Genomic DNA, 8,092 nt, shown 5'->3' on the forward strand with positions numbered 1-8,092 from the left:
GCAGAAATGGAAAAAAGAGCAAATGACCTTGAAAAAAACCGCAAACACCTAAAAGGATGTATAAATATCAGAGGCAAACTATTAACCTGGATGAGCAGAGATAACACCGGAGGACTGCATTAATAAAAAAAGAAATTCTTCTGAAGCCGTAATTAAGAGTTAGACAAATACTTTGTTACTTCAACCAATATTCTTCAAAATAGTTAATTCCACTCCACATTAAACAGAAAACCTAGAGAGCTATGGATCTGAGACCTTACTTGGGTGGTGAAATCAGTCACACAAAACAAAGCTCATCTGTTCTTAGTACCAAGCAAATAAAAAAAGGGGGTGGGTCACAAACCACTCAGCCTGTGCTCTCTCCCTCCCGGACCAAAAGGACCGGGAACGGTCATCAATGGCGAGCGGCTCCTGCCCAAGCAGCACCGCCCGCCCGCCCGCTTCGCGCTCAGGAGAGAGCAACACCATCCTCCTCGTGGTTTGTGACGCCGTACAGGTGCGATCACTCTCCTCTAGTGACCAACTACAGAAATGACCCCTGAAAGTATAGTCTTAACACAACACCCCCACCGCCGCCGGCCACACACACGCGCACCGCCCTCCACCACACGGACACCCCACCCCGCGCACCCACGGAAACACAACAACAGCCCCCCGCGCTCCTGCCCACACCCCGCCGCCGCGGAACAGCGGCCCGCGCCCCACGCTCCCGCTCCGCGCCCCACGGAACGGCCGCGCGGGGCGATGCGCGGGACACGCCCCCTCATTTGCATGCTCGGCCCCAGACGCCCAATCACACGCGCCGCTCCGCCTCCGCTGCCCGCGACACGGGACGCCGCCGCCGCGCTCAGGCCGCCCGCCCCGCCCCTCGCGAGCGCAGGGCCGCAGAGCCAGGGCTCCGCGGGCAAAACGTGCACGGGGGCGGCACCCACCGAGCCTGGGCCGTTGCAAAGTTTCCATGACACAGTATTAGAGATGACCGCCTCAGTCCGTGCTCCCGCTGCCCCATACCACCGGAGGAGAAGGGGCCCAGGGACCACGGCCAGGCAGCACTGCGCGTCTCTTGCCTGGAGCTCTGAAGGGGATGCCCTGGCTTCCAGGGGCTACTGAGGCCTGACGCGTTCAGGCACGCTCTCACCTACCAATTGGAACAATCCCACAGAGTACCATCATAATTAACACGGCCCTTTACATCTGTGAATCCAGCCTGAGCACCAAGGACTTCCATACCACAGCCAACACTATAACACTGAGCAGTTTCGTCCAGCTGCAGACCCCAGCAGATACCCTGTGGCCCCAGCATCCAACCTTACGTACCCCATCTTCCATGGCATTGCACAGCATAAGGAGCGCAACATCAAGCAGCTTCTCCCTAATCCCCATCAGACTGATCAAAGGTTTACCATGCTCCAGGCCTAGCCTTGTTGTCCAAAAAGTGGATTTGTTTCCCAATGTGCAACAAGCCAACAATCACACACTTGGGAGAGACATTATTTATTTCATATTTGCACAAAGACAGGTGCTAGGTGGTAATTCCAGCAAGCTAGCACACAACACCGAAGAAAAACAATGTATTTATTCTGTTACAGGATTAGTAGAAACCCACCTAAATTTCTATTAATTGGTTAGTAGTCACCATCTCATCTACTACTGGCCAGTTATATTTAAATTAGACTTGCCTGCTATGTAGATTAGCACGCATGCTCCCTGCAGGTGGGAAGGGGCAAGTTCTTCCAGCCTGGAACTGAGCTGGAAGTTGAGATCTCCCCTGGTCACCTTCACCTTTCCCCCAGTTCATGCTTCTTTGGCAATCACCTGGCCTTCGGCGCCTTCTGGAGCAGGATGTTTCCTTTTATCAGTCACATCCTACATTTCTTAGGCCCAATTATCCTTAACGTTTCTTTTTGCTCTGATGGACCTTGAGTATTCTTGCCAAGTTGGCAATGCACACGAAGCATCCTCAAAACATTGAGGCCTAATTGTTCCAGGGTGTCCTTACTCTGTGAATGCCAAATGCGTGCCTTTCTGATTACTGTCTTACCTGTTAATTTGATATATACAAAATACATCTTGCACAAAATAGTCAGACTATTCTAAATCTCTGAGCTGTTCTTCAACAGCCTGAGCAACACAGATTCCCACAACATGTCACAAAAGGCAAATCCTGAACAGTTTCTCCCCAGCCCCTTGTCACTCTCTGACCAACACTGTTCAGAAACAACTCCACAGCACCCACCAAGTCACCTTGCCCTACACAACAGATGGCTCGAGAAAACCATTGACTAACTTGCACACCCAGTTACTGCCAACAAACTTGCAAAGCATTTCTTTTTATTGAAAAACCCCACCCCACCACACATTAAAACCTTAAACCTGCCCGGCAGCCCACACTGTCACTGCTACCGAAAATGCACTAAGGGGCTTCTGAGAAACCACGAAACCACGTACGGTCCTGGGATGCAGGAGGCAGCCGGGAGCCTGCGTGTTCCCCAGAACGCGTTTGCTTGCAGGCAACTGCAGCGGCAGGCAACACCCCCTCCCTCCTTCTACCACAACTATTTTTAGTACCAAGCAAATAAAAAAAGGGGGGGCCACAAACCACTCAGCCTGTGCTCTCTCCCTCCCGGACCAAAAGGACCGGGAACGGTCATCAATGGCGAGCAGCTCCTGCTCAAGCAGCACCGCCCGCCCGCTTCGCGCTCAGGAGAGAGCAACACCATCCTCCTCGTGGTTTGTGACGCCGTACAGGTGCGATCACTCTCCTCTAGTGACCAACTACAGAAATGACCCCTGAAAGTATAGTCTTAACACAACACCCCCACCGCCGCCGGCCACACACACGCGCACCGCCCTCCACCACACGGACACCCCACCCCGCGCACCCACGGAAACACAACAACAGCCCCCCGCGCTCCTGCCCACACCCCGCCGCCGCGGAACAGCGGCCCGCGCCCCACGCTCCCGCTCCGCGCCCCACGGAACGGCCGCGCGGGGCGATGCGCGGGACACGCCCCCTCATTTGCATGCTCTGCTCTAGACGCCCAATCACACGCGCCGCTCCGCCTCCGCTGCCCGCGACACGGGACGCCGCCGCCGCGCTCAGGCCGCCCGCCCCGCCCCTCGCGAGCGCAGGGCCGCAGAGCCAGGGCTCCGCGGGCAAAACGTGCACGGGGGCGGCACCCACCGAGCCTGGGCGGGCTACCTGCGATGCCAAGAACCCGTTCCTCTCCGGGAGCAGCAATCGGCCCCCAGTGGTAGCACAGCACGTCATGGGCAGGCTGGGGCGGCCGCAGCTCTGTCAGCTACTGACAAAGAGCATGGGCTCTCGCAGAGTAATTCCTCTGGAGTCCGGGGAGACTCCCCATCCCACGCAAGTTACAGATAATACAAAAGCCCACGCTTTCTTCAAAGTCAACCGGAGGCTATGAAAAACCTCCTCTTGCCAATTGTTAGGACAATCTCATTTCCTAACTAGCGTACCAATTAGTCTTTATAATATGAAACCGTATGAACTTTCCGAAGATGTATAATGGCATACTGCCTAGCCGTGGTTGAGTGAGGGTGACTAAAGGACCCCGGCTCACTGCAAGGAGGACAGCCCTGTTGTGGAAGGTAGCAAAGCTGAGCTACAGGAGCACATCCCAACGAGACACAAACGGTACGTGGCAATAACAGGACAAGACTGTGAGGCTGTCATAGCACAGGAATGTATATACATTATAGAGGCTGTTAGTATATTTTGGAAGGCTTTAAGGACTCTGTTTAGCTGCTTAAAAGTAGTTGTTCATGATAAAGCAGCACTCATGGCTTGCTTAATGCTTTTGCTTAACATTGACCTATTCTCTGATCAGAGGAGTAAGAAGATTCAGAAAGCCCCAGAGCTAGTTTGAGCCAGGAAAAGGAGACATAGTAGGCACTAGCCTAAAAGCCAGGAAAGAGAAAGAACCCAGCAAGAGATGAGAAACAGGACCCAGTGAGAGAGAAGACAACCCCAGACCCCAATATTACTGTTGCACCAGACTACGGCGTGAGGGGCGGGAACTTAGATTGTAAGAGTGTAATTGCCCAAGATTTTAGTGTTTGGGGTCCCTCTCCAGAGGCACCCAGCTCAAGCTATCTAAATTTGTACACCATAGATAAAATAAATTACACTTTTTATTTTGAAGGCCTTGATCAGAGATTCTGCTTTGGGAAACCTAGGGTCGAGCCTGAAGCAAGAAACAGCACCCAACGACTTGTGTGTGTGTGAGGAGTTGAAAGGGGCACCTGTCAGCTTGCTGGAGTCGCCTGCTGTGAAGAGACTCCAGTCCTAGCAGTTGAAGTCTTGGGTGGTGTGTGTGCAACTCCTTAATTGGCGTGTGAATGCTTGAGCAGCAGCTTCTCCCTTCACAGCCCCAACCCTGAGGATGAGGACCTTAGTTTCTCGGAACCTTGAAAGCTGCCCAGGAAGAATAAAAGATAGCCTGGGACTACCAAGGTAAGGCCAGCATCCTGGCCCCTCCAACGCTTCTGTGAAAGCCTCCCATTATTTGGCATCATAGATAAGTAATTGCAGCAAGACTGACTCCCTTGATGTCTAGATCCAGGAAGAAGCAAATGGATAATGATGCCATAGAATTATAGTTGCTTTGCAAAAGCTTTGCAAAACAAAGAGTGTGTGTGTGTGTGTTAAGTAGTGACTGGGCAAATTATCTTGTATCTGAATGCCTGAAAGATACAAGAACCATGTGTAAAAACGCATCCAGGGTGCCCCAGTTTGAATGGGACACTTCATGTGCGTGAATAAAGAATTACTGATGTAATTCTATACTTTGCATCCCAGCTTCTTTCCTTGGATGTCACGGGCCAGTTGCATTGTTTTCATGACACAATACAAGAGACAACCATCTCAGTCTGTGCTCCCTCAGCCCCACAGCACCAGAGAAGAGGCCCAGGCACCAATGCCAAGCAGCACTGCCTGTCTCTTGCCTAGTGCTCTGAAGAGGATGCACTGGCTTCATCACCTTGCCCTACACAACAGATGGCTCGAGGATACAATTGCCTAACTTGCACACTCGGGTATTAGCAAAATTTCAAAGCATTTCTTTTCACTGAACAACCCCACCCCACCACACATTAAAACCTCGAACCCCCCTGACTGCTTCCCCCCCCCCCCGCCCATGGAAGGCCCACACTGTCACTGCTATCGAAAATCCATGGAAGGGTTCGAGATGCAGGAGGCAGCTGGGAGCCACGTTTGCTCACAGGGAACTGTGGTGACAGGCAACACCCCCTCCCTCCTTCTACCACAACTATTTTTAGTACCAAGCAAATAAAAAAAGGGGGGGCCACAAACCACTCAGCCTGTGCTCTCTCCCTCCCGGACCAAAAGGACCGGGAACGGTCATCAATGGCGAGCAGCTCCTGCTCAAGCAGCACCGCCCGCCCGCTTCGCGCTCAGGAGAGAGCAACACCATCCTCCTCGTGGTTTGTGACGCCGTACAGGTGCGATCACTCTCCTCTAGTGACCAACTACAGAAATGACCCCTGAAAGTATAGTCTTAACACAACACCCCCACCGCCGCCGGCCACACACACGCGCACCGCCCTCCACCACACGGACACCCCAACCCGCACACCCACGGAAACACAACAACAGCCCCCCGCGCTCCTGCCCACACCCCGCCGCCGTGGAACAGCGGCCCGCGCCCCACGGTCCCGCTCCGCGCCCCACGGAACGGCCGCGCGGGGCGATGCGCGGGACACGCCCCCTCATTTGCATGCTCTGCCCCAGACGCGCGGACTCCGTCCCCTCGGCGCGCCCCAGGGCTCCGCAGCGCAACACAGCGCCGCCCGATGGGGCTTGGGCCAACGCTTCGGTCGCGCTGCCCGGAGCGGCCATGGAAGCAAGGCCCGGAGCCGCTCTCTGCGCACCGTTCCCTCAGTCAGCAGGCGCAGTCTGGGTCCGGGCCGCCGTAGCACGAGCGACGCGACGGCAACGGCGAGCACGCTCGGCTCTGAGCCGGGCTGGGGCGGCCCCCGAAGCCCCTCTCCCCTACACTGCTCGGCGACTTCGTGCCAAAAGCGAGCAGCTTCTACCTAACCGCCTCCAAGGCCAACGAGCGACACCCGCGGCCGCAAATGCACCCGGCCTTCCAGGGACAGCGCGACGTGACGGGAAGAGAGCAGGGTCTCCCCGTCCCCAAGACGCTCTCCCCTCCCCGACAGCACTAAAACGCCTTCGCAGCGCCCCCACAATTCCACAGCTCTCCCCGACCCAGGCTCTGCTGTAGCAAAAAGTCTGTACCCTCCTCGGCGGGTACGGAGCCTCTCACACATGGGTACAAAGTCCCTCTCACCAATCAGTAAGCTGATCTGTTTTTAGTACCAAGCAAAAAAAAAAAGGGGGTGGGTCACAAACCACTCAGCCTGTGCTCTCTCCCTCCCGGACCAAAAGGACCGGGAACGGTCATCAATGGCGAGCGGCTCCTGCCCAAGCAGCACCGCCCGCCCGCTTCGCGCTCAGGAGAGAGCAACACCATCCTCCTCGTGGTTTGTGACGCCGTACAGGTGCGATCACTCTCCTCTAGTGACCAACTACAGAAATGACCCCTGAAAGTATAGTCTTAACACAACACCCCCACCGCCGCCGGCCACACACACGCGCACCGCCCTCCACCACACGGACACCCCACCCCGCGCACCCACGGAAACACAACAACAGCCCCCCGCGCTCTCGCCCACACCCCGCCGCCGCGGAACCGCGACCCGCGCCCCGCGGCGCCGCTCCGCGCCCCGCGGAACGGCCGCGCGGGGCCGTGCGCGGGACACGCCCCTTCATTTGCATGCTCGGCCCCAGACGCCCAATCAGACGCTCCGCTCGCACGCAGCCGCGCGGCTCCGCCTCGTGCGGGGAAGCCGCCCCGCCCCGAGCTGCGCAGTCCCGCCACTGCGCGGAGGGGCCCGCCTGCAGCCGCGCCGGCGGGAGCCCGACGCCCGTTACCGGCCCGGGGCGGCTCGCCGTCTGTCCGCACAGAGCCCTCGGGCAGCCCCCAGCTTGTACATCCTGTTACCAGTGCTATAGAGCCGTCACAGCCCTAGGAACAGGACGTGCTCTGGAAGTTCTTGAGTGTAAAAACAAAAGAGAACTGCATCAAATATTAGGGTTCATTTACAAAATTCTCCCATTCCTTCGTAGCTAAAAATCTAGGTGTCAAAAATACCAGTATCTAAAGCCTACCTTTCCTTAAAAATCCTTAAGGATTTTGCAAGCAGAATTAAAAGTTAAAATTGTATTTTAAGAGTATATTCCTACAGTAGGCTTTCAGAATTTTAGTTTTACAATACCTCAACCATTTGCTTATGAGCACCTTACAACTAAAAGCTTATTTTTCAATTTAGTTATTTTCATACAACAATTTTTGGATGCAATAATTAGTGCCACTTACCAGAAAAAGCCAACTACAATAGATTTTGCAAGCAGATTTCACTCGCAAAACTGAATTGTACAGAGCGCATGCTATTTCTTACCACAAATATAAGAATAGAGGAAAAAGTAAAACTTTTCTGCCAGCGCTTGTCTAAACTTAGCTTTTACCTTTTTTCAGAAGCTTCTTCACTTTCACATAGTTTCCCTGCCTGACATACTCATGCAGCTGAGCTTCCAGGGAGTCACCTTTTATACTTCCAAGCTGGACTGGGCAGGGAATTGGAAGAGGGAGAGCATGAGCCATCTTCTTTCCTCAACAGAACTAGGAAAAGGTATGAAACATAATGAAGCTGCAAAACGCCATAGTTCCTGGCAGCTTGAAAAGAACTTCTTTTGACTTCAAAACCTGCAGCAGCTGACACAATCAGTTATGGCTGTTTCCTCCAGCCGAATCCCAAGATGGAAGGCGAAAGCAACCTCCCTCCCCTCTAACTGTGCCCTCTGAGGGAAAGGCCTCCCTGCGAGACGAGACGATGAGGGACTGTTAGTGGGCACGGCCTGGCCGAGGAGAAACGCGGTCCCAAGGAGGAAAAGGGAGAGGTGACGACCGGGGGATGACAGAAACACCCCGAAAGCCTGTCAGGTGCGGGCAGGAAAAAGGACAGGACAAAGCCAGCACCGCTC

General features: G+C 54.6%; 4 non-coding genes across 4 annotated transcripts; all 4 read right to left on the reverse strand.

Moving 5' to 3' along the window:
- Nucleotides 1-341: 341 nt before the first annotated feature.
- Nucleotides 342-554, reverse strand: LOC142033507 (small nucleolar RNA U3). Its single transcript, XR_012651220.1, has one exon. It is a non-coding gene; the product is annotated as a small nucleolar RNA U3 (small nucleolar RNA).
- Nucleotides 555-2,597: 2,043 nt separating this feature from the next.
- Nucleotides 2,598-2,806, reverse strand: LOC142033504 (small nucleolar RNA U3). The gene has a single exon (XR_012651218.1). It is a non-coding gene; the product is annotated as a small nucleolar RNA U3 (small nucleolar RNA).
- Nucleotides 2,807-5,333: 2,527 nt separating this feature from the next.
- LOC142033506 (small nucleolar RNA U3) lies at nucleotides 5,334-5,542 on the reverse strand. The gene has a single exon (XR_012651219.1). It is a non-coding gene; the product is annotated as a small nucleolar RNA U3 (small nucleolar RNA).
- Nucleotides 5,543-6,398: 856 nt separating this feature from the next.
- LOC142033503 (small nucleolar RNA U3) lies at nucleotides 6,399-6,607 on the reverse strand. Its single transcript, XR_012651217.1, has one exon. It is a non-coding gene; the product is annotated as a small nucleolar RNA U3 (small nucleolar RNA).
- Between the last annotated feature and the right edge of the window lie 1,485 nt (nucleotides 6,608-8,092).

This window comes from Buteo buteo, chromosome 7 (assembly GCF_964188355.1).
Source record: "Buteo buteo chromosome 7, bButBut1.hap1.1, whole genome shotgun sequence".
Classification (NCBI taxonomy): domain Eukaryota; kingdom Metazoa; phylum Chordata; class Aves; order Accipitriformes; family Accipitridae; genus Buteo; species Buteo buteo.